Source organism: Castanea sativa, chromosome 5 (assembly GCF_040712315.1).
Source record: "Castanea sativa cultivar Marrone di Chiusa Pesio chromosome 5, ASM4071231v1".
Taxonomy (NCBI): domain Eukaryota; kingdom Viridiplantae; phylum Streptophyta; class Magnoliopsida; order Fagales; family Fagaceae; genus Castanea; species Castanea sativa.
This window is the reverse complement of record NC_134017.1, coordinates 53,997,469-54,020,016: the sequence shown is the minus strand read 5'-3', so window position 1 is coordinate 54,020,016 and position 22,548 is coordinate 53,997,469. Positions and strand designations below refer to the sequence as shown.

The 22,548-nt window shown below is 39.1% G+C and overlaps 1 long non-coding RNA gene across 1 annotated transcript; it reads left to right on the top strand.

The window, feature by feature from the left end:
• Positions 1 to 5,937: 5,937 nt before the first annotated feature.
• Positions 5,938 to 9,394, top strand: LOC142636015 (uncharacterized). Its single transcript, XR_012844237.1, has 3 exons — positions 5,938 to 6,034; positions 6,135 to 6,233; positions 9,275 to 9,394. It is a non-coding gene; the product is annotated as an uncharacterized LOC142636015 (long non-coding RNA).
• The last annotated feature ends 13,154 nt before the right edge of the window (positions 9,395 to 22,548 follow it).

Genomic DNA, 22,548 nt, shown 5'->3' with positions numbered 1-22,548 from the left:
CTGGGTTGACTTCAATGCCCCGTTGGGACACCATGAATCCCAAAAATTTTCCAGCGGTAACTCCGAATGCGCATTTGCCTGGATTCAGCTTCATTTTATACGTCCGAAGAGTGTTGAAAGTCTCCTGGAGGTCCCTCAAATGATTGGACACCTTTGCGATTTTCACCAACATATCATCTACGTAGACCTGGACGATTCTGCCGATTTGGTGCGCGAACATTTTGTTCATCAAACGTTGATACGTGGCTCCTGCGTTCTTGAGCCCGAACGGCATCACCTTGTAGCAAAAAAGCCCCTGACTTGTCACAAATGATGTTTTCTCTTGATCAGCTTTATCCAATTTAATTTAATTATACCCTGAGAAAGCGTCCATGAAGCTCAATAGTTCATGTCTTGCGGTGGAGTCTACTAAGGTGTCAATGCGAGGGAATGGGTAACTGTCTTTAGGGCATGCCCTATTCAGATCCGTGAAGTCAACACACATTCTCCACTTCCCGTTTGATTTTTTGACCATTACCACATTGGCCAGCCAGTCAGGGTAATACACCTCCCTTATGAAGTTCGCTTCTCGTAGCTTTTGCACTTCCTCTGCCACGGCTCGATCCCGTTCGGGGGCGAACACACGCTTCTTTTGTCGAACTGGAGGGAAAGAAGGTGATACGTTCAATTTGTGAACTATGATTGTTGGATCTATTCCCGGCATGTCGTCATGGCTCCATGCAAACACGTCTTGGTTCTCTTTGAGGAATAACAGGAGCGCATGTCGAACCGTTTAGTCGACTGAGGTTCCGATCCTGGTAGTCCGGTCGAGCCTTGAATCATCCAGTCGTACCTCTTCCAATTCCTCCACGGGTACTGCTACTGTTCTCTGTTCCTCGATGTTCATCGCCTGCACATGGTCATCCATTTCCATCATGGCAACGTAACATTCCTGCGCAGCCACCTGATTTTCGCGCAATTCCCCAACTCCGTACTCGGTGGGAAACTTGATCATCAGATGGTAGGTAGAGGTGACGGCCTTCCATGCATTGAGAGTGGGTCGTCCGAGTATGGCATTATATGCTGAGGAGCAATCAACCACGAGAAATGAAACATCCTTGATTATTTGCTGCGGGTAGTCTCCTACCGTCACCGCCAACGTGATGGATCCTAAAGGATAGACTCGGGAACCTCCAAAGCCAACGAGGGGCATGAGTGCCGGGATCAGGCGTTCTTTCACGATCCCCATCTGCTGGAACGCGGGGTAGTAAAGGATATCTGCTGAGCTCCCGTTGTCCACCAAAACTCGGTGGATGTTGAAGTCCCCTACCTGTATGCTAACCACGAGCGCGTCGTCATGGGGTGGTGAAGGCGCCGGGCCTCCTCTTCCGAAAACTCGATGCTGGAGTCGTTCCGTCGTGTTCCTTCTTGTGAAGAGCCCGTCGACTGGACGCTTTGTACCGTTCGTAAATAGGTCTTTCTGGCCTTTTTAGACGACCTCGTTGAAGTACTGCCCCCTATTATCATCCGTATGTCTGCTACCGGTGGTCTGGAAAATTCGTTTTCCCGTCTAGGATTCTGCTCCTAGGGTTGATCCGTTCTCTCCTTCCTCACGAACCTCTGCAACCTTTCTTGCCTGATAAGGGCCTCGATCTGTTGCTTCAGGTCATAACAGTCCGTCGTATCATGGCCGTGATCACGATGAAAACGGCAGTATCTATCTCTTGGCCTCTTGTTCGGATCTCCCTTCAACTTGCCCGGGAATGTCAAGGTTCCTTCATCTTTGATTTGCATTAACACCTGGTCAATTGGGGCTGTGAGGGGGGTGAAACTTGTAAACCTCCCCAAAGGTGGTTTGGATCTCCGGTCTTCTCGTCGGTCTCTGGTTCTTGCCATTTTTCGTCCATTATCTGGTTTCGTATCTTCCTGTCTTTCCCTTTTTCTTGGCTTATAGTCGTCTCTGGCCAGCAAGGCATCCTCCACGTTCATATACTTCGTCGCCCTGTAGTACACGTCGGACATAGTTTTTGGGTCATTCTTGCATAGGGAGAACAAAAACTTACCGTTTCGCAACCCGTTTGTGAATGCTGCTACTTGTATCTTATCATCCGCCTCGTCTATTGAGAGGGATTCCTTGTTAAAACGGGCTATGTATGATCTTAAAGTCTCATCCTCTCGTTGCTTAATACTTAGTATACACACAGTAGACTTCTTATGCAGATGACTTCCGATAAAATGTGATATGAACTGTGTGCCCAATTCCTTAAAAGTGCCAATGGAATTGGGTGTCAACCTACTGTACCAATCCCTCGCAGGTCCTTTCAGAGTGGTGAGAAAAGTCCTGCACATGATTTCATCCGGTACACCCTGAAGATGCATTAGGGTTCTGAAAGACTCCAGGTGATCCAACGGGTCTTTGGATCCGTCGTAGTTCTCCACATGGGGCATGCGAAACTTTGGAGGAAGGGGGCATGAATTCACCAACGCTGTGAAAGGCGAATCCGTTCTATGGACTAAGTCGTCCAGGTTGCTGGATACCCGTCCTCTAAGGGCGTTCATCATCATATCCATGCGTTCCCTCATCTCTTGCATTTCGGCAGCTATGTGAGTCGGCAAAGTGTCTGAGACAGATGGTCGATTGGTTTCTTGTCGCTCGGGTCTAGTTGGAGCGTTGCTGCCCTCAGGCCTTTCTGCGTTCCTTCCTTTCAGACTAGCACCCTCCTGGTCTTCCTCTGGTGCACTTGGGTGCGCGGTCCTTTGTCGCAACTGTTCTTCCAGATCATGATTCTGCTTGGTGAGGCGCTCAACCGCCGTCGCAAGTGTTTGGATCTGCCTCTCTAGAGTGGTGGCGTGCAGTTCGTCGCCTTGATTGTTGTTCGTTGCCATTGATCGAGTGAGTACCATGCAACTCTTTATCTCAGGAATAGAGCGAGGCTAAAGTAATCAAAAGATTTTCTATTTCCCACAGACGGTGCCAACTGATGATGCCAAAAAAATCACCAGTAAGTTGCAAGCACTCCTCAAACCAAAGTAATACCTGTGAAAAGAAAATAAAGGACCTAAAAGAGAGCACCGGTATGGTGCCGGCCAAAAGCCCTCCGAAGGTCAAGTTAGAATCTTGTTTCTTCAACCCTAGAATGCTAGAGTTAAGAATATTGTGCGTACCTTGCTTTGTGAGGGTTTCGGGGTATATATAGTAGTGTTGGGCCGAAGTTCACGCCTTGGTCAAGAAGTCCTTTCCTTCTAAGAGAGTAACTCGTGGAATTTCGTATCTCTTAGAATTCTTTTCCTTATAAAATTCCTCCAATCAAGGCTAACGTGAAGTACAAGAATTCTTCGTATTTACGTTGGCGTGAATCACACTCAAGGCCACGTTAGCCCTAATCACATAGCGTGATTTGAGGTAGCCTGAAGAGCGACGCATGGATTCCTCATGCCTGTCCACAACTCATCCGTCCTCCTTGGGTTATGTAATCCGTCAACTTGTTGTAATCATTTCAGCCAGACCGTCATGTTAGTTTTACCCTTATCAGAAATATAGTGAAAATTTTACAATGGTCTACAGTACTTTAGTAAATTATAGCAGTGGTAGCTACCCAGGTACATGATTCACATACCATAGACCTAAGTCAAGTAAATGAAAGATGCGTGCAAATATTTTTTTTTTTTTTTTATATGTAGCTCTGTACAGAAAAGAGAATAACTTGATCTTTTTTTTGCTGAGAATAACTTGATCTTTAATCTAATATTTCTTAGCACATAACATTAAACACAATGATAGAGGACAATCAACAGTACATCGATTTTTTTTTTTTTAAACTTTACGTAGATTCATTGAGTTAATAGTGTCTGGGGAATTGTGACAGCAAAACATAATATGAAATAGGTAGAGAAGGGCATATTGAAATAAACTTTAAAAAATTAATTAAAAATAAAAGAATATTGCAAGGGATGTGGTACTAAGCAAAATTTTAGATTACGTCATGATGAGGCTTTTACTTTTATAAACTGCAGGAAAAAAAAACAAATAAATTGAATAATGACTTTATAATTCAATAAAAATTGCCTTAGTGTACAACATAATAATTCCAAAAGAAAACACCGGATATTCATCCTTTATAAAAGTACATCACATTCACATCAATCACTAAAGAAAATAAATGCAAAAGAAAATAAACAAATATATATTTATAATATAATATAATATAGAAAGTTCCTAAAACAAAAGGAGAGAAATTCTGGATTCATCTTATTTTTGTTGTTTGAATTTGACTTGTTTGTCTTTAAGCTTTCCTCTTAGTAACCTTGGCTCCTTGCCTTTCACAACATGTAGATAACCAAATTGAAATCCTTCTTCTAGTATAGAGCAATGCAAACTGCATGGTCATTAACTCTACCCACTCTACCTAATTCTTGATAATTAGACATTCTAATGTGCATGACAAATCACTGAACTTTTATGGTAGAGGTTTATGGTTTATTAACCAAAAAAAACTTTGTTGTAAGCTTCTAGTACTGCTATCAAATGTTGAAACACCAATGTAACACACACACACACACACAAAGGTATATAAAGAATTTGAATAATGTTTAATATTCACCTAGTATGAGTACCAATCTGTTGATACTATTTTTGCTAATAGAACTCAAGTTTCGTTATAATACATTATGAATAGAAATTATCTACCAAGAAATTAGGAACATGCCTACTTTATAATACATTATGTGCCATATAAGGACATTAATATAGTGTTTTCACATACCTGTTTATATGGTTTTATCAATTTTAGACATTTGTGGTTTTATGGAAGTTGATAATTTATTTGATTTTGGCTGTCCACTTATGTAGATTGTATGGGAGCCGTACACAAATGTGCTAGGCTCCCTGCCTAAGTATTGCACTGCCGGCCAACATATTTGGATGGCCAAGGTGCCATTGATATATTTTTGGATAGTGAAGGGGTATCATCCCAAGCATATCTTCCGTCAGTTTGGGATGAAGCAACCGCGTCTAGAGTTCGTGGATACGTCGAGCGACCTTCACAAGATATCCCTCCAAGGTAAATGGGACAAGGACTGGGCAGTAGAACATGCTATCCATATGCAGCAATGGGGCAACTGAGGGCAACTTGTTCGCACTGCCCCTCTGCTGGATGGTGATACAATGTACCTTGTTGAGTACATAACAATAGAGTCTAGGTATTCGGAAATCATGGTGAGGCAACAATTCCTTCCCCTTTTACAGTTTTGCAACATGCGTGAGTTGCTGCATGCTTTCTTTTCAACCAACATGACCCCCTATTATAGTTTTGCATCATACCTGCATTCTTGCTTTTATGACACCCTTGTTTTGTAGGTTCGGTCGACACTTAGGTCTCTACGAAGGTGCAACCCTGGTTCTGACATGTACAATGACCTTAAGCCGACCCTAGAGGTTGTGGAGGAGCTGGGCTGACTTAAATTGGCGGATGTGCTCACAGAAGCATCCGACAAGGGTACACAAGCCCCAAGTCGTGAGAGGCGAAGTGGTGGGTCTTAAGGGTGTGGACGCCATGGAGGTGGTCAAGCTAGTCCCGGATGTACGACCGAGCCGGAACCCATCTACAAGGAAGGGGATGAGTCGGGTGTAGAAGAAACATGGCCTAAGGGTGATTGGGTATTGTCTAATGATAGCAGCAGGACACTAAGATGCACGTCTAATGTTGCTGCTAGGCCATCCCACACCACCAGTCATGAGGACACTGTTCCAGCCCAGACTATGACTCGTGGTGCTAGCGAGGAGTACAAGGACCCACTACAGTACCCCCGTATGTCGCCCCTAGTGTTTAGTGGATCTACCCATGATGGTGGATGTATATTTGTCCCCACACCAAGCATGCCCACCCCACCTCTAGTGCATGTGGAGCCCACCATAGAACCTTCATCTCCAACCCCCCCACGCAAGAAGAGGCTATACAAATTGAGCAGATACTGAGTGAGAACATTGTGCCAGTGGAGGGTTTGCGAAGATCACAACCCCCTCTTGCGCACGCTCCCAATTGCGGAACCGATGATGGTATGTAATTCATCTACACTTCCCATCTTCTTGAGCTAATTATACTGTGCTTTTAATTGAATATGTTCATTTAATTACGTTGTTGTGTCTGATGAAACAGGTAAGATGAGACCTGTGAGGGCATATGGGCAGAAACGTAAAGGTCATTGAGCAATCAGAGAGGGCAGGGTGTTCATGCTGCTGTGATGGCGCATTTCAGGTAAAATTTCGTTACATGTGTTTGTTGTTGCCATTATCGTGTGTTTTCCCATATATTGTGTAAATATTTATTCATTAGAGAATAATGGTTTAGGCTGTGTCATGGAAGTAGACTTCAAACAATCTATGTCCACTATCTAGGAAATCTGTAGGTAATTCACTGATTTAATGGATCCTTGTGTTCTAATTTTCAAGAACAACTGGCTGCTTCCATTCTCACGTGTGAATTGGAAAGGGTACATTTCCACTTAAGGATAGCGTTAAAGTACCTTAAAGTACCTTTTGAACTGAAAGGCTCTTTAAGCAAAGAAGTGGATGTTTAACCACTAAAAAAGAGATTTATTGGGTCGCGGCGGGCGAAGAAAACAATTTTAAAGTTAAAGCTAAATTACCATCAATGTTCATGCTTTACAATTTCAAAACTCTAAACTGCTATTCACTATCGTTTATCAAGCACTTATATTAAAGAACTTTTCATGCGAAGGTTTTATATAGCAAAATATCTATCACTAAAACTTAAACTTTACAGTTAGAAACTCTACTAGGGTACAAAATGTGCAGCCTATGACCAACTATGCTTTTGAATAGTTTTGTTTTGTTTTTTTATTTGTTTTAACTGAATTGTGTTCTGGAATAGTTTGGTACATGAAAACCCTAAAGTGTAAATGCGTGTATAGTAATAAAACAGTCCATGTGTGTGGTCTAGTAGACTCTATCCTCTGGGTATAGTTATTGTAAGTTGTAACAAAGAAAGTTGAGCCATACCTACAGTAAATTGAGAGGTGTGGGTCATCATTATCTAATTCATAGCTCATCCGTATATGTCAACTCGATCTGTCTCTCTTTCTCTCTCCCTTTTTCTCAAGACCCATCTATATTCCATATGTCACACCCGTGTTTCTGGCAACCGATTGGATTATAGTACTGTACCACAATAACTGTACAGCAGTATTCAACAAATATCCAGCACAATTATATAGTACACTGACACCCATCTTCAGTATATAATATCTATGCTACTATAGAGCAAGGACATGCATTTCAACAAGAAATAAAAGGTCATGGAGTAGACAAATAAATAAAGAGAGAAAAGTGAAGGTAGTGATATTCATATATAAAAATAAAAATTTAATTGCGTTTATACCATTGATATCTTACAAATTCCCATGTTTGTTTACCCTCATCTACTCCAATATCTATGCAACTATAGAGAGAGGGCATGCATTCCTACAAGAAACATAAGGTCATGAAGTAGACAAATAAATAAAGAGAGAAAAAGTGAAGGTAGTGATATTTATATATAAAATAAAAATGAAGGTAGTTTATACCATTGCTATCTTACAAATTCTCATGTTTGTGCACCTCTCCAAGTAGATGAGTGAAAGGGAGAGAAAACCATGTTGGAGAAGGGGAGCACGTGCAAAAGTTCACCTAGCCATCACTAGAGCTGTAGCTTGCACGTGCCCTGCTTCTCGCACGGGTTAGCTACTCACCCACCATAACCATATCTCTATCTCCTTCTTCATGAGTCATGACCATATATAACAATTGAGCCAATAAGACACTGCATGAAATATGTGAAAGATGCTCAGGCATTTATATAGAAGTCCTAGCTAGAGAGAGAGAGAGAGAGAGAGAGAGAGAGAACAAGTGAGGGAGAGTGAGAATTAAAGAGATTGAGTCTTGAAGTGGGCATTCTTTAAAGGCCTCATATGAGATGAGAAGCAAAAGCATTCAAGGAATGAAATAAATTTTCACCCATCAAGTGTTGCTGTGAAGAAAAAGTTAGACGTGCCTCACACCCCCCCCCCCCCCCCCACCCCAAAAAAAAATCTTAATGGACTTGGGAATTTGCATCAAGAGCCTCTAGGAACACTTTGAAGACTATGACTTTGTGAGACCAATTATACATCTCACATTTAATGGGTGAAATGCACTGTCCTATTGCGTCGCCCCATGTTGAGAAAGTTATACATATAGCTAGGCTCTTAAGATTATTGAATAGCATTCCATAATAGATTTGACCCTGAATTTGACATGACCCCAGTGAATCTTATTCTTACCAGTTTGATCAACTGTTTGATTAGTGGTGTCCAATATAATACGTATGTCTGGTTCAGTGTTTTGGATACTTTCTGCCGCCAAAGAGAGTACTGCAACTTGTGATAAAAAATAAAATAAATAAATAAAAGAGTACTCTCACAGCCACTTCTTCTTATCCAAATTCTTGGATGTTCACAATCATATTTTTTTTTTTGTAAAATAAGAGTGAAGTTAGGATACTATACAATTTTTCTCATGCATTTTTTTTTTTTTTTTTTGAGAAACTTTTCTCGTGCATGTAAATTTTACATTTTGATTAATAAAAGGTGATTTAAAACTTTATTTATTACGTTGTTAAGATGACATCAGTTACATTAATTTGTATATATTTCGTAATAGAATTAATAAGTTGAGTGTTTCTCTTTTTATAAACAATATGTTCTCTATATGTGTAATATTCAATTGTTGTTTATAAATTTCAGCATAATACAAAAGTTTCATGACGGTCTCTCGTTGTTAGTCATATACTGTTTATAAGTTGAAATGGAAGCTAAGGTATTTATAATATAACCCACAAAAGGGTGGATTTTACTGTTTACAATTTGAATTTGATGCTAAGGTAGTTATTGAATTCGTCTAAAGGGCAGATTTTAACTAACGACTTGATTTTTACTCTTGTTGATGAATGTAGAGAGTTGATGATGATATTTGAGCATATTTTACAGTACACACGATTGGGAAGACAAATTCATGTGCTAATACTTTTTTTTTTTTTTTTGATAAGACGTGATAATGGTAGAAGTAATTTCATGATACTGTTATGAAAAGCTGGACAAAACGTTAGAGCCTTTATTATAATATATAGTACACTACTTGATCATGTTATGTTATATTAATATACGCATGTATTGACCGCTTTCCTTATTACGTGTCAATTGACTGCAATCATACACAGGTAGTTTGCTGACTAATAAGTTTCTGATTTGTCTGATGATGCAGGTTCTACCCTCTAGACATGTATTTGCTGCGGTCGCGACTGCTAGAGCCTTTACAAGGACTACCAGTACATATAGGGATAGCATTGCAAGAGAGCAGCAATGGAGTCGCCTTGTCCAGCTTTTGGAGATGTCTCTGCTATTTAGTTTGTACAGACAGTTATAGGGGGCAGGGAGGGAATTGGAAGTACAACAGTGCATGTTTGCGTATTTTTTCATGAATTGGGTTTTGAGCTGTGTTTTATAGTTTGTACCAAGCTTGTTTATTTGGCCTAAATCCAATTAATATAATTGAGTTAATTGAATTATTCAAAACAATTGAGGCAAAGGTGAATTAGTGGACAATGGAATTTATTCACCTATAACTCAATCATATGCTTCCTTAGAGATTTTCTACCAGCGCTTAATTATATTTAGTTGTATCTTGCTAGCATGATTGTAGGCACCTTTTAGGTAAAATCTAATATAATTTCTGTTGTTGTCTCGGGTGTTCATCTCTTGTAGAGGTCTTATGTGCATAGTGGACTTGGACCAGGTGTTCTTTGTGGACTTCCCAGTTCCCTCCATGTAACTAATATTGTCAGTTGATTTGGCTGGAATAAATTTAATATATTCATGCGGCTGATCATTCATTATCTAATCTTTTTAGTTAGATTGTATCCTACGTTTTTAAAATATTTCCTTTTAACATTTCATGCTTCCGTGTTAAGGCACATCCTCCACTGGGTCATCAATGAATCGAGATAAAAAAAGTACTGCTTCTCAAAAATAATAAGGTTAACCAGAAAGTGTGATAAATGAAACAATTAGCAAGTTTGTTTGATGCATCGCAAAATGGTAAGACATGCTCCCAAAATAGCCACACTGCTAGTCAAATAACTAGAAAACGATGACACTTCTAGTTAAACCACACGCACGAAACTATTTACTTGGCATATATACATATCTTATAGAATACCACAACAAGAAGTAATAATTTTGCATTCATTTACCCGTACGTTGTCACATTGGTTCATCGACTTCAACATCCCTCAGAACATGGGCCACCACTTCATTCAACATGTTCGCACTCAAGGTTGCAATCATCCTTGCGTGGTCACGCTCCTGAATGGCAACTTCCAACTGATACCTCAACAAGGTGTTCCTAATGTCTCCACTGCTATAGTTGGTTCCTTCGCTTGGAGACATGTTCGGTGGACTTGAGGTTGACATGTTCAAAGTTTCTCTTGATGCAGACACACCACCTTGCACGTCCATACCATTATAATGAAAATACTTCATGTATGCGGCTTCTGCTTCCCTTCGATCTTTATATGATTTGTGATTGGTGTTTGGGAACTTATGAACTTGTCTGCTCACATGTAGCCAACTGTCGTATATGCCTTGAACACGGCCATTAAACACAACGTAGCTACATCCCATCCCGCTCTACAAACACGCACTGTTGGGCTGATAATGCTAGACGTTGCACCTATTGACATTGGGGGGTAGCTTAAATGACTTAACTTGTACAAGTTCATATGCTTCAAACACATGCAATGGACACCTACTACGCAATACCAAATCATAGTTGACAGATTGTAGTTACCTAGACAGTAAGCATTCCTTTCAACACATGCATAAGTACTGAATACTATGCAGATACTTTCTATGCATTACAAATCTAGAGAGATCGATCATATACAACATGCCAGTCTTACCTTCAAAAATCAATTGGAAGTAGTATTTCACCGTCTCTGAATGCGCTATCCTACAAAGTCCTTGCACCAGAATGGTGGATGCATATCTTCTTAATAACAGAGTAGGTGTGGGTGTTTATAGAGAACCTGGGAAGAGTAACTCAATATTTTAAGAATCGAGTTACATAACTCGATAATTTTAGAATCAAGTTACACACAACTAGATTCCTTATTTATCGAGTATCTGAAATTGCCATTACATCATTAGCTTTTTTTTAATGTTACTTAGCCACTGAGAAATCGAGTTATGATTTGTTACCCCGGGACCACTTATCAGAACCCATGCATAGCTTTGGCTATTCAGTTCTGAAAAGCTTAAGAATGGTCTGGGTGGTCTGAACAGGCCCTATGATCTTCATATCCATCATGTTGGCATTTTCCTTCTCACCCCAACATCTTCACCTTCTTCTCTGTTGTGGCACATCTCCCCTAATAGGTACAAAGCTGTAAATATATGAGACTGCAATTATATCTTGACTTTTGGAAAGAAAAGAAAAACTTTACTTACTGTGGCACTTTAGTATGAATGTGATTACACTTTAGTATGCTTCTGATTACACTTTAGTATGATTGTGACACTATGTGTGTGTGTATATATATGTGTGTAGACGACTAAATTTCTTAGTTCGAAATAAATCAAACAAGTAAAATAGTTTCACAAATACGAATTTGTATTGATAAATGTGTGGTACAATTCTCTGTAATTACAAATGAGTGATCCTCTGATTCGATCTCCTTGAAAGATTTATTGATTGTAATTGTGGTAATGTGATTTTGATTTGAACATAAGATATTCTTCAATTTGGCTGAGGAATGGATCGAAGATCTTTGAAACAGAATTACAATGAATCTCTGGCTATGAGCTTGTTAGAAATTCTTTGTTCTTCGTGTTCTTCGTGTTCTTCGTGTGTTCTTCGTGTTTGAAGGTTTGTGGTGGAAGTTCTTCGGTGCTTTAGAGGCTTGATTCCGTAGAGCTTCGTTGATTTATGGTTTGTTGAGGTTTCTGGAGGCTTTTGAGCTTGATTCCAGTGAACTTTGAGATTTAGGAATATGATTTGGATGATTCCTCTTTGATTGTTCTTCGTATTTGAAGGTTTGTGGTGGAAGTTCTTCGGTGCTTTAGAGGCTTGATTCCGTAGAGCTTCACCAATTTGTGGTTTGTTGAGGTTTCTGGAGGCTTTTAAGCTTGATTCCAGTGGACTTTGAGATCTGGACGAGTAGTTTGGATGATTTTGCTTCGAATGTTGTTTGTATTCGAGGTTGAAGTTCTTGAAGTTCTTGGAGGCTTCGGGGTTTGATTCCGGCAGAGCTTCTGGATTTCTGAACTCAAGATATCTTCTTCCTTCTGTCTCAGTCCTGTCTGTCTGTTCTGTGTCCCCCTAAATGTTTTAGGAAGGCTTCTATTTATAGGAGTTTAGGGGTAGGTGAGCGACACGTGGCGGAGTTTGATTGGTCCGCTTATGTCATCGCTTACACGTGCTGAGTGCTTGTGTCACTGCTTACACGTGCGAGGCTGCCTGTGTCATCGCTTACATGTGCTGAGTGCTTGTGTCACTGCTTACACGTGCGAGGCTGCCTGTGTCATCGCTTACATGTGCTGAGTGCTTGTGTCACTGCTTACACGTGCGGAGCTGCTTGTGTCATTGCTTACACCTGCTGATGCAGTTTCATGCCTTTATTTCAATGACACTTGGCAAATTTCTATTGGTTTCTGAATAGCGATGGCAAAACCTAGCAGCAGTACGTGGCGCTTTGTAATTGGTTGTATTTTGTGGACTTTGGTAGTATGATGTGTCAGCTTGTGATAGGTCGGGAATTTTCCCTCTCTACAATGTGTATGTATAGATATATCTATATATAAACAAACATACCTACAAATATATGATCATATATATGTGTGTGTGTGTGTGTGTGTGTGTGTGTACACTTTTGCATTCCTACATATGTATATTGGTGTTCACATGTACTTATCATCACAACAATAATGTAACAAACAATCATGGGTTTAAATTTTCTAGTTTGAGTGCATGTTTGTGTACAAATGAATCAAGTTTTTTAACAATACTTAGGATATCATTATAGTGTGTCTGTAAAAGTTTCATTGTACTTTCACGTGCATAAAGATTTATTACAGTTGTGTTAACATAACCCCCTATCTTATGCATGATAACCATAATTAATTACATTTATCCAAGTCTGCCATGGGTCATCATTACTTCTACGTTTTCTACGATGGGGAGGCATATTACCATGACTTGCAGGGGCTGTCCTATAAAGGCCAGTCACTAAAGCAGAAGTTCATTAAGTTGAAATGTGGAACACACTTGAGAAAAATGCACCGGAAGATAATGGCAACTCTAGGGTTGGACAGGGAGTCACATAAGATATCCATCGTGTACCATGCTCCTTAGCTACTTGTGAATACTCAAGTTTTCTACTCCTCAAATCCGTTGCTTTACGATGATGACGTGGACATGATGTGGGCAGTAATTAAGCAGAACCCTCTGTTCATAACGTCCGACTTGTATGTAACTGTTGAGGTTGTTGGGTTCCATCCTGGTGCAAGTTCGCAGCATGCCAGTGGGGTGGAAGAGCCACACTCATCTCTGATTGATGTGTATCCTTTTGTTGCCAATGCCGCCTTTGCCCTACAACACTCAACCATGCAGTGCGGTTGATGATTTGGACAACATTGAAGAAGCCGAAGTGTTGGGCGCCACCCAAACACATGAGGTGGGAGGGTCTAGTCACGCATATGAACATGTCCAAGCCTATATGGACGGGAGATTTGATATTGATGCCAGCCGACATATGTATGAAGAGTTCATTGATAATGATGGACTGGTGGAAAATCCGAAGTTCTTAGATGAACTACAGGTCGAACACAACGAAGAGGCTTGCCCTAATACAGTTCCTATCCCAGAATGGTTCACATCAAACACATGGGACAATATTAATGACTCATCACCTTATATGGATATAGAACTTCTTACAAGTTGGCAAAAAGGTGACCAGCTGGCAAAGGGGATTCTATTCAAGAATAAAGTCTTTGTTCAGTATGTGTTGACCCTGCACTCTATGGAGAATAATAAGCAATACAAATACATCAAGTCTGACTCTAATAGGCTGGTAGTGCGATGCATACATGATGCAATTTTGTGGTTAGTTTGGACTATTTGTAGCAAGAAGCACAAGATGTGGCGGTCACTAGATGTAAGGGTCCCTATAGTTGCACATCCAACCTAGTAGCAACCGATGGACGAATGATGGATTCAAGGTTCATTTCCATTGCGATTGAGCAATATATACGAGAGGACATTACAAGATCCATAAAGGACCTACTTTGTATGCTGCATGCAAAGCACGGGCATGAAGTAACTACGTACAAGGTTTAGGACGCGAGACAGAAGGCGATTGCACGTATTTACAGGGATTTTGATGAGTCGTACGTGAAATTTCCACCGTTTCTAGCGGCATTGGACGATGAAAATCCAAACACTATAACTTTGCTAAAGTGTGGCCCCAGTGTCCCAAGGACTTGTATATTCAACTCCACGTTTTGGGATTTTGGTCCGTGTATTAGAGGGTTCAGGCATTGCAGGCCGATGATAAGCATAAATGCAATGCACCTCTATGGCAAGTACAAAGGAAAAATGTTGATAACAATGGCAACAGATGGTAACAACAAGGTTTATCCACTCACGTTTGCCGTTGTTGAAAGCAAGAGCATGGAGACATGGGGATGGCTCTTAACATGTAACTCGATTATATAGAAATCGAGTTATACACAATATCCCTCTGGACACTTCGATTCCTCCTGGATTGTATCTGGATCTGTCCAAAGTTCTGGACTACATCTGGATCCAAAAGGGCATAACTCGATTTTCTTGTTATTGAGTTGCGCGTAAGTAACTCAATTATATACAAATCGTGTTATGCACAATATCCCCCTGGACACTTCGATTCCTCTTGGATTGCATCTGGATTTGTTCAAAGTTGAGATTGCATTTGGATCCCAAAGAGAATAACTCGATTCTTTAATAATCGAGTAACTCAATAACTCGATTCTTCAATATTCGAGTTACTTATAGTAACTCAATTATTTAAAAATCAAGTTTGGTTCTAACCCACGATGATAAATTCACAATTTCTGCAGAATCTGCAGCAATTAAGGTGCATGGGCTCGATTACTCTCGATACATCTGGCTAGATAATTTTCCACACAAATTCTTCGAAGATTTTATGTAGTAAGACTCTTTTAAGCATTATTGTCTTTAAAATTACACATGGTGGTGCATTAATCTCTAAGTTTTGTTCTCAATTTCAAACTTCATCGTCTATGTAGATTGTGATGAAATTGGGTGTTTGGCTCTGAAATACTTAATGGGTTAAGTAGTATGAATGTTGTTTGCCTGTTTAATACTATATAGTTGCAAAAAGTACATTAGATTTTGTTGAAAACTAAAAATCTAGGGCTGATAATGCATGCTTGACAATTTGGGGATTTCATGACTGTGGGTGCAAATGTCAGAACTGGTTAATAGGCCCTTGTGTATGCATTTTGTCGACGGGTTTTATACATCTCATTAAAAAATGTCATGCTCTCTGATGAAATACAGAAGTTGGGGATTTGGGGATTTGCATGTGAAATAGGGGATTTTCTTGAACGTGGGTGTTTTGTTCAATACCGGTCATTGCAAACTTAGTTGTTGATAAGTTCTACACCTTTCATGGCTTTAATAGTTGGGTTTGGTTCAGCATATTATGTATGGTTGATGGATTAGGAAAACCAAGTCGAAAATAAAATATATACATATATATATATATATATAAAATATATGAAGGTACAAATGGAAAATGAATACATGTTTGTGTGTATATATTTGTCCTCGTGGCTGTTTGTGTGTTGGTGGGTGAGAAAGTATGAAAAAATTTAAACGAAGTTGGGAAATGAGTATTTAGTACTGAAACATTCATCGTTACTTTGATGAGTATTTTTGGAAGTAGTTTTTCCTCTTTAAGCTATTCTTAATAATTGTTTAAGACTTTGATTAATATTGTTTCCTAATCAAGATTACTGCCAAATATATTTAGGGCTTACTAAAGTAGTATTTCATGCATAATGCATGTTTATGCATCTTGTGCAGTAGGAGGATAAGAATGTGGGTGCTTTGTTTATCTCTTCATAATGCGATTTTTAATTTTTTTTTTTAATTTTTTTTTTAACTTGGGTGCAATTTTATGAGCTAATCGTTTTTCCATTGCTGACCATCAGTTAGTTATGGCTTCAAGGAGGGCTAAGAGGGGAAAATCCAAAGCCAGAAGAGTACATGGGGCTGCATCCGAACCTGAAGTGATGTTTGGTCAATTAAGGTTCGAAACGCACACAGATGAGCAAACCTTTGAAACCTTGATTAAGTATAAGTCTATTTGGGGAGAAAGGCAAATCAATCTAGATGAATTGCATTCTTCTGTCCGTGGGAATCTACAGTCTAGGCATTGGTTGTCTCTGTGTACAAATATACAACCCTCTCCAATTGACTTGATTGGAGAATTCTATTCAAATCTCACGGTGTATGAGGATGTTCGCAATGGTCATTAATAAACATCGTGGATACGTGGTGTAAGGTTTACAATAACTAGGGACATAGTATCCAATTCTCTTGATGTACCTTGTGTTTGTAGACCTACTTATTCATACTCTGAGTCTCCTCCTATTGATGATGTTATGGATTTTCTTTGTAGAAGATCAATCACTTGGGGTTCTGACCCAAGTATTAGCTCAACTGAGTTAACTGAGCTTAATTATATCTTCTTTAGGATAGCTTGTCACAACATTTTCCCTATCTCTCATGTCCATACAATCCCTATAGACAGGTATTTCTTTCTTTACGCCCTCATCACCAATAGTTCCATTTGTTTTCCTTCCATTTTCATTAAAACCATTGTGGAGGTGCATAGGAGTAAGTATAATAGGCATGGTCTATTCTTTCCAATTTTCATCCATAGGGTCCTCAAATACTTAGGATTACAGAACTTTCCTTCCCAAGAGTTGGTCCACATCTTTGCCCCCATAAGAGCCAAATTTCTGAAACAGCAAAGTGTCCAAAAGAAGTTTGTCGACCCCAATGTTGGTTCATCCAAGAGACCACAAGTACGGTCTACTATTGGAGATGTGACTGATGAGGACATGCATGGGGATCCCATAGCTGCTTTTGTCGAGGATGGTGATGATGAGGTAGATGTTCACATTACTACTACTGCAACACATACAAGCCCTCCTCCTTCCTTTCTTCATGCTATGATGGAGACTGTTATGATGACTCAAGCAACCCATGGGCAACTTTTAGATGGTCTTCTTGCCAAGGTTGCAGTTCTACGAGTGAACTTAGCTGACTATAGACGCCCTGTTTCACCTTCTCCACCATCTGACTCTTGATGATTGCCATTAACCATTGTACCCAAGGGGGAGACGAAGTTTTTGAAGTTGCTGTAGCATATTTGGAGAATTGCATGACAGTTCTGTGTAGTGACTTTTAGCCGGTTGTATATTTTGTTATTTTAGTGGCAGTTTGAAGAACATGGTATCTGTGGAAAGTAATTTGATATATTAATATGATGGTTAGTTTCTTGCCCATCATTATTATTATTAGTATTATTGAAATGGTTTTAACTATAAGAATTTTTTATGTTATTATGTGATTCTATATAATATCAAGTAGATCCAAAAATGTAAATAAGATTTATTTCATAATTCTTTACAGCGTTCACGTGTTATTAGATTATAGTAATTATTAATACAAATTGAAGGTTTGTGAAAGCACATTCGATTTATAGGGTTTGATATTGCCAATGAACCACCTAGGAGATTTTCCTTAGAGCAATGGATCAAGCTAGCCAAGGAAGTTCAGCAACTATTTTTATTGCAGGTTATGCTTTTCAGTCATATATTTTCTAGTGATTGACCTCTCTCTTTTTTTTTTTTTACCTCTCTTTTTTTATGTATGGGTTTAATATTGGATATTTTTTCCCTCTTAAATCAGCATTTATATTATTCTGAATTTGGTCCACATGTGGACTGTACCTCATGTATCATATTTTCATTACGAAATTTATTGATGAACCCTTGTAGTGCAATCAGTTTACAAAATTAATGAGATAACTATAAAATATGTTTAGGTTAAGCTTTGCGTAACAGTAAAAAAAATTAATAAAAATAGAGTGACACTTGGCACGACCTCATGCACTCCCGCATTAGGTCTAAGGGTTTTTTTTTATGAAATATTGATTCTTTTGCTTTCACGCTACTAGAATGGAGTATACCAATGTTAATCTTATAGAAGTCTTATAATGCTATTCACTATCATTTCTTCATCGTGTTGTTCAATTGGCCCATGCATCACATGGGTTAGCGACCAGTAATAGTCATAATAACTACAATAGTAATAATAACTACAACAAGGTAACTCACACAACAACTTTAAATTCCCACAAAACCTCAAAGAGCAGAAACAATATCAGTCCAAAAAAAAATAGAGTAACTTGATCCACCAGCTACTTTTGCACCAAGTCTAGTCCTATCAAACTGCTTCACGTGAATAATCTCTACATGTTGTGAATATGTACTCAAAATTTCTCACTGTACCCTCATCAGCCTGTTGTTATTGCCCAGATTCCAGTCATATCAAACCGAATCACGTGAATACAGTTCAAATGACTAATGCGGCAAACTTTTCCACTGCTACATGATAGCTTGTGACAATTTCACCATACTCACTGAGATAGAAACACATCCACGTGATTAATTACACATGCTTCTGCGCTACATTGCATGGACCTATCTCTGTTGTACCAAAACCAGTCATGTCAACAACATCAGACACACCACACACGCCAACAAACGTTACGATTGAGTCGAGTTATTTTCTCAATTATGTGTGTATTGTTCGACATCCCATCACTGTTTCGCCTTGTCCAGTGAGATCAAACACAAGCCCTATTACCCTTCTCACGTGTATACTTCTATTACCTGCTGCACTTCATTGCATCAGCTCGAAATTGTTGCACCAAGTCTAGTCATATAAAGTGAACAACCTACATGTACCAATTACTATTATGCAGTTGAGCTTACTCCTATACCAATTATGAACTGCTACACCCAATCTAGTCATATCAATTAATCAAGCTGACTCATGTACCAATTACTATTAACTGAACAACTTGTACATGGCCAACACTACCACATCATACAGTTGCCCATGCAATCCTTCTATATATAGTTGTGTAAGCATCACATCTAGATATACCTCAATCAAATTCACCTTTTTCATTGTCGATGCGTAACTAGCTCCTTCCCCATTTTCCTAATAACTACAGAAGGGAGAGAGATAACAATGAGAGGGAATATCATGCAAGACTGCGGCGAGAATGGGAGTACCGCATGAATGAGTCCAACTCTCTACATAATGATCTTCTTCTACTCTGGGCACCTTTGGTGGACCATGGACCAATATAGGTGGGCCATGGCCAAAATCTGAAAGGAGAACAACTTGATGTTCCTTCATAGGTGCAGGTATCACCTGCTACAGCTTGCAGAAAAGCAAGCTACTGCAACCAATAGGAAGCTCACCCCAATGGAACATAATAGTGTCCTCAGCTACAAGGACTACCTGTCAGAATAAATATCTATGTACTACATCACCTAGCTAGGTTTTATGTAAGGTGCGTACTATCTCTAGAATTATGTTATCAATGTTGGTAATGCCAGTTAGTCGATATGCAGGTCATGCATATTGATGGTATCCTGTGTAACGCACATACATCTAAAACATAATTAAGGGTAATAGTTATACAGCAAAGTGCGAGTAGACCACAACACGATTACTCTTCGTTTGACATCTCCACATCCAACTGATAAATGCCAGTTACAAGAAGTGATTGCACGTATCGTGCCTACTAGTCACCACAAACTCTCCATTTATTCTCGATCTTCCATTTCACTATTCTTCCTCGATGGATATTGAATCTCAATGGCAGTTTTATCAAATATATGAACATGGAAATCAAAATGTCCTCAAACCATCACAAAATCACAATATCTATGTTCTTGGGGTCCTTTTCCAACCCTACTTTCCAATTACCAACACTATTGCCCCATGTCTAGTCATATCGATCACATTGAACAAACCACATATGCCAACACATGGTGCTATTCAACAGTCCATCACTGTTTCACTAAGTACGGTCAGCTCAAACACAGTCCCGTGAACAATCTTCATGTGAACATTTATGCAAACTTTTGTAGGTAACGTTTGAATACGTAACTACTACCCTTTCTTAGTATTAAGTTAACAATGTTGGTAATGTTAGTTAGTCGATATGCCGGTCATGCATACTGATGGCTTCCTGTGTAAGAAAATTTAGGTATTATATGTTATGCATCTAATAAATTGCCTACCTCTTTGCTATAAGTAGTCATTCAAGATTACGCATCAGACGTGCATATTTGTGCAAATGATGATAAGGTTTACATTGTCCACTAAACATAACCATTATTCCCTACACAGTACGAATACAACAACAGTGACACACATACATCTAAAACATAATTAAGGATAATAGTTATACATCAAAGTGTGAGTGGACCACAACACGATTACTCTTCATCTAACATCTCCATGTTCAACTGATAAATGTCTACTGCAAGAAGTGATTGCATGTATCGTGCATGTTCATACAACTTACACTCCACTGATTCTCGAATCTCCACCTTGGTCTGATATCGATTGAGACGTATTTTCATTCGATTATTTTCTTCTCTTTTGCAACACAATGCTCTAAGAAGTTTGTCTATAGTGTCTCTTGGCATCTGCGATGCGAGTCATCGAGGCACTGGCAGCTCATAACCAACCATCTTATCATAAAAAATTTCTTGTTCACGGAGTAACCAGTCTCACTCCGCCCTCATGGTATTGTGGACCTGTGCACTATTTCACAGGTTAGGATTGATTAGATTGCGGAATTCATCTTCTAGTACCCAGCAACAACCCATCTTGGTGAACACATCGTGTGGCCTATAGCAATAAGGGCCAGCCATTGACGCTGACTACAATAACATCAAAAGATCGAGTTAACAATGTGCATCAACTGTTAGTAAATAATGTATAGTTGCATAACATGGTACCCGACTAAGACATTTCTAAATTGATGTAGTTTTACATACTAGATCTATCATATGACCCGTAACATAAACAAAAGAATAATTGTACAATGATGCATAATGCATGGCACTGTGTGAATCAGTGATGAGGATCTGGTCAAGCACACAGCAACTATGCAAATATAATTGACTTATACTACTATACACATGTGGAAATACACTATAACAATGGGAGTATGGGTACTCCCGTTCATGTACCGTTTTTCACTGTACTAACATGACAACCCTGATACTCGTATATAAAAATTTTTATGATATTTGGACCATGCAATGAGCTTATAAATGCACCACAATACTAAATGTATTATTTATATCCCACTAACTTCTTCAACTGAATAAGTTATGAGTCGCAACGCCTTAAGCTCAAAACATACAATGCAAAACAAGTTTGGATCTACTTCAACAAATGCATCATCACAAGTTCCAACAAAGCAACAACTATAGACATAAACAGACCATTATGGAGGGAAATGGGTTGGAAAGAAAAGAGATTTCGTTAATATTCCAATATACACGTACGAGACTCTAGGATGCGTCAGACACATCATGGTCATCAAATCTGCACAACTGAGTATAGATACCACCACAACAGAGTTCACCACAATATAACAACCATGGTCAGAGCTATACGAGAAGAGGTGTGAGTTGGAGGTGTACTATCAATGGCATGGGTTACGAGTTCCTAAGACACGATCAGCCGAGTTACCTAGAGACGAACCTACCAACATACTTGCTTATCTTGAACGGGAGAACAATCAAATGCAAAGGCGACTAGACTGTTTTCATACAGTCCAAAAGGCTAGGAAATATCTATCAGGGAAGGCACCAGAGCGAGCCATCAAGTCTATTAATGAAATTACTACTTTAGACGATGATAAAGATATTTCAGACTTCTCAGATTCAAACAATGATGATTTCCAAAATTCCTACCTACAAAGATTAGACGTTGTTGTTAATGTCCAGACATTCTATGTAAGACGTAGTGTTGTTTCCATTGTCTGACAATGATTATTATGTACATTCAACTAAAGTATGGAATGCATTAATGCATGATATGTGAGTCCCATCACCTATGGACGCATATTAACAAATAATAGATAGGAAGACCAGCATACAATTTTGCCTATAGTAACCACTTTTATTGCTTTTACATTGTTGATTTGTTAATAAAAGCCTTCTAGAGTTATCAACATGACCGTAAATGCTACTTATCAAATTCTTATACTAATTCTTTAAAGTTTATCAAAACCAACTACCTATAGTCGCTTCATTAGAGGGACAAAATAACAATATTCACTACCTCTCACAAAATCCTTCATT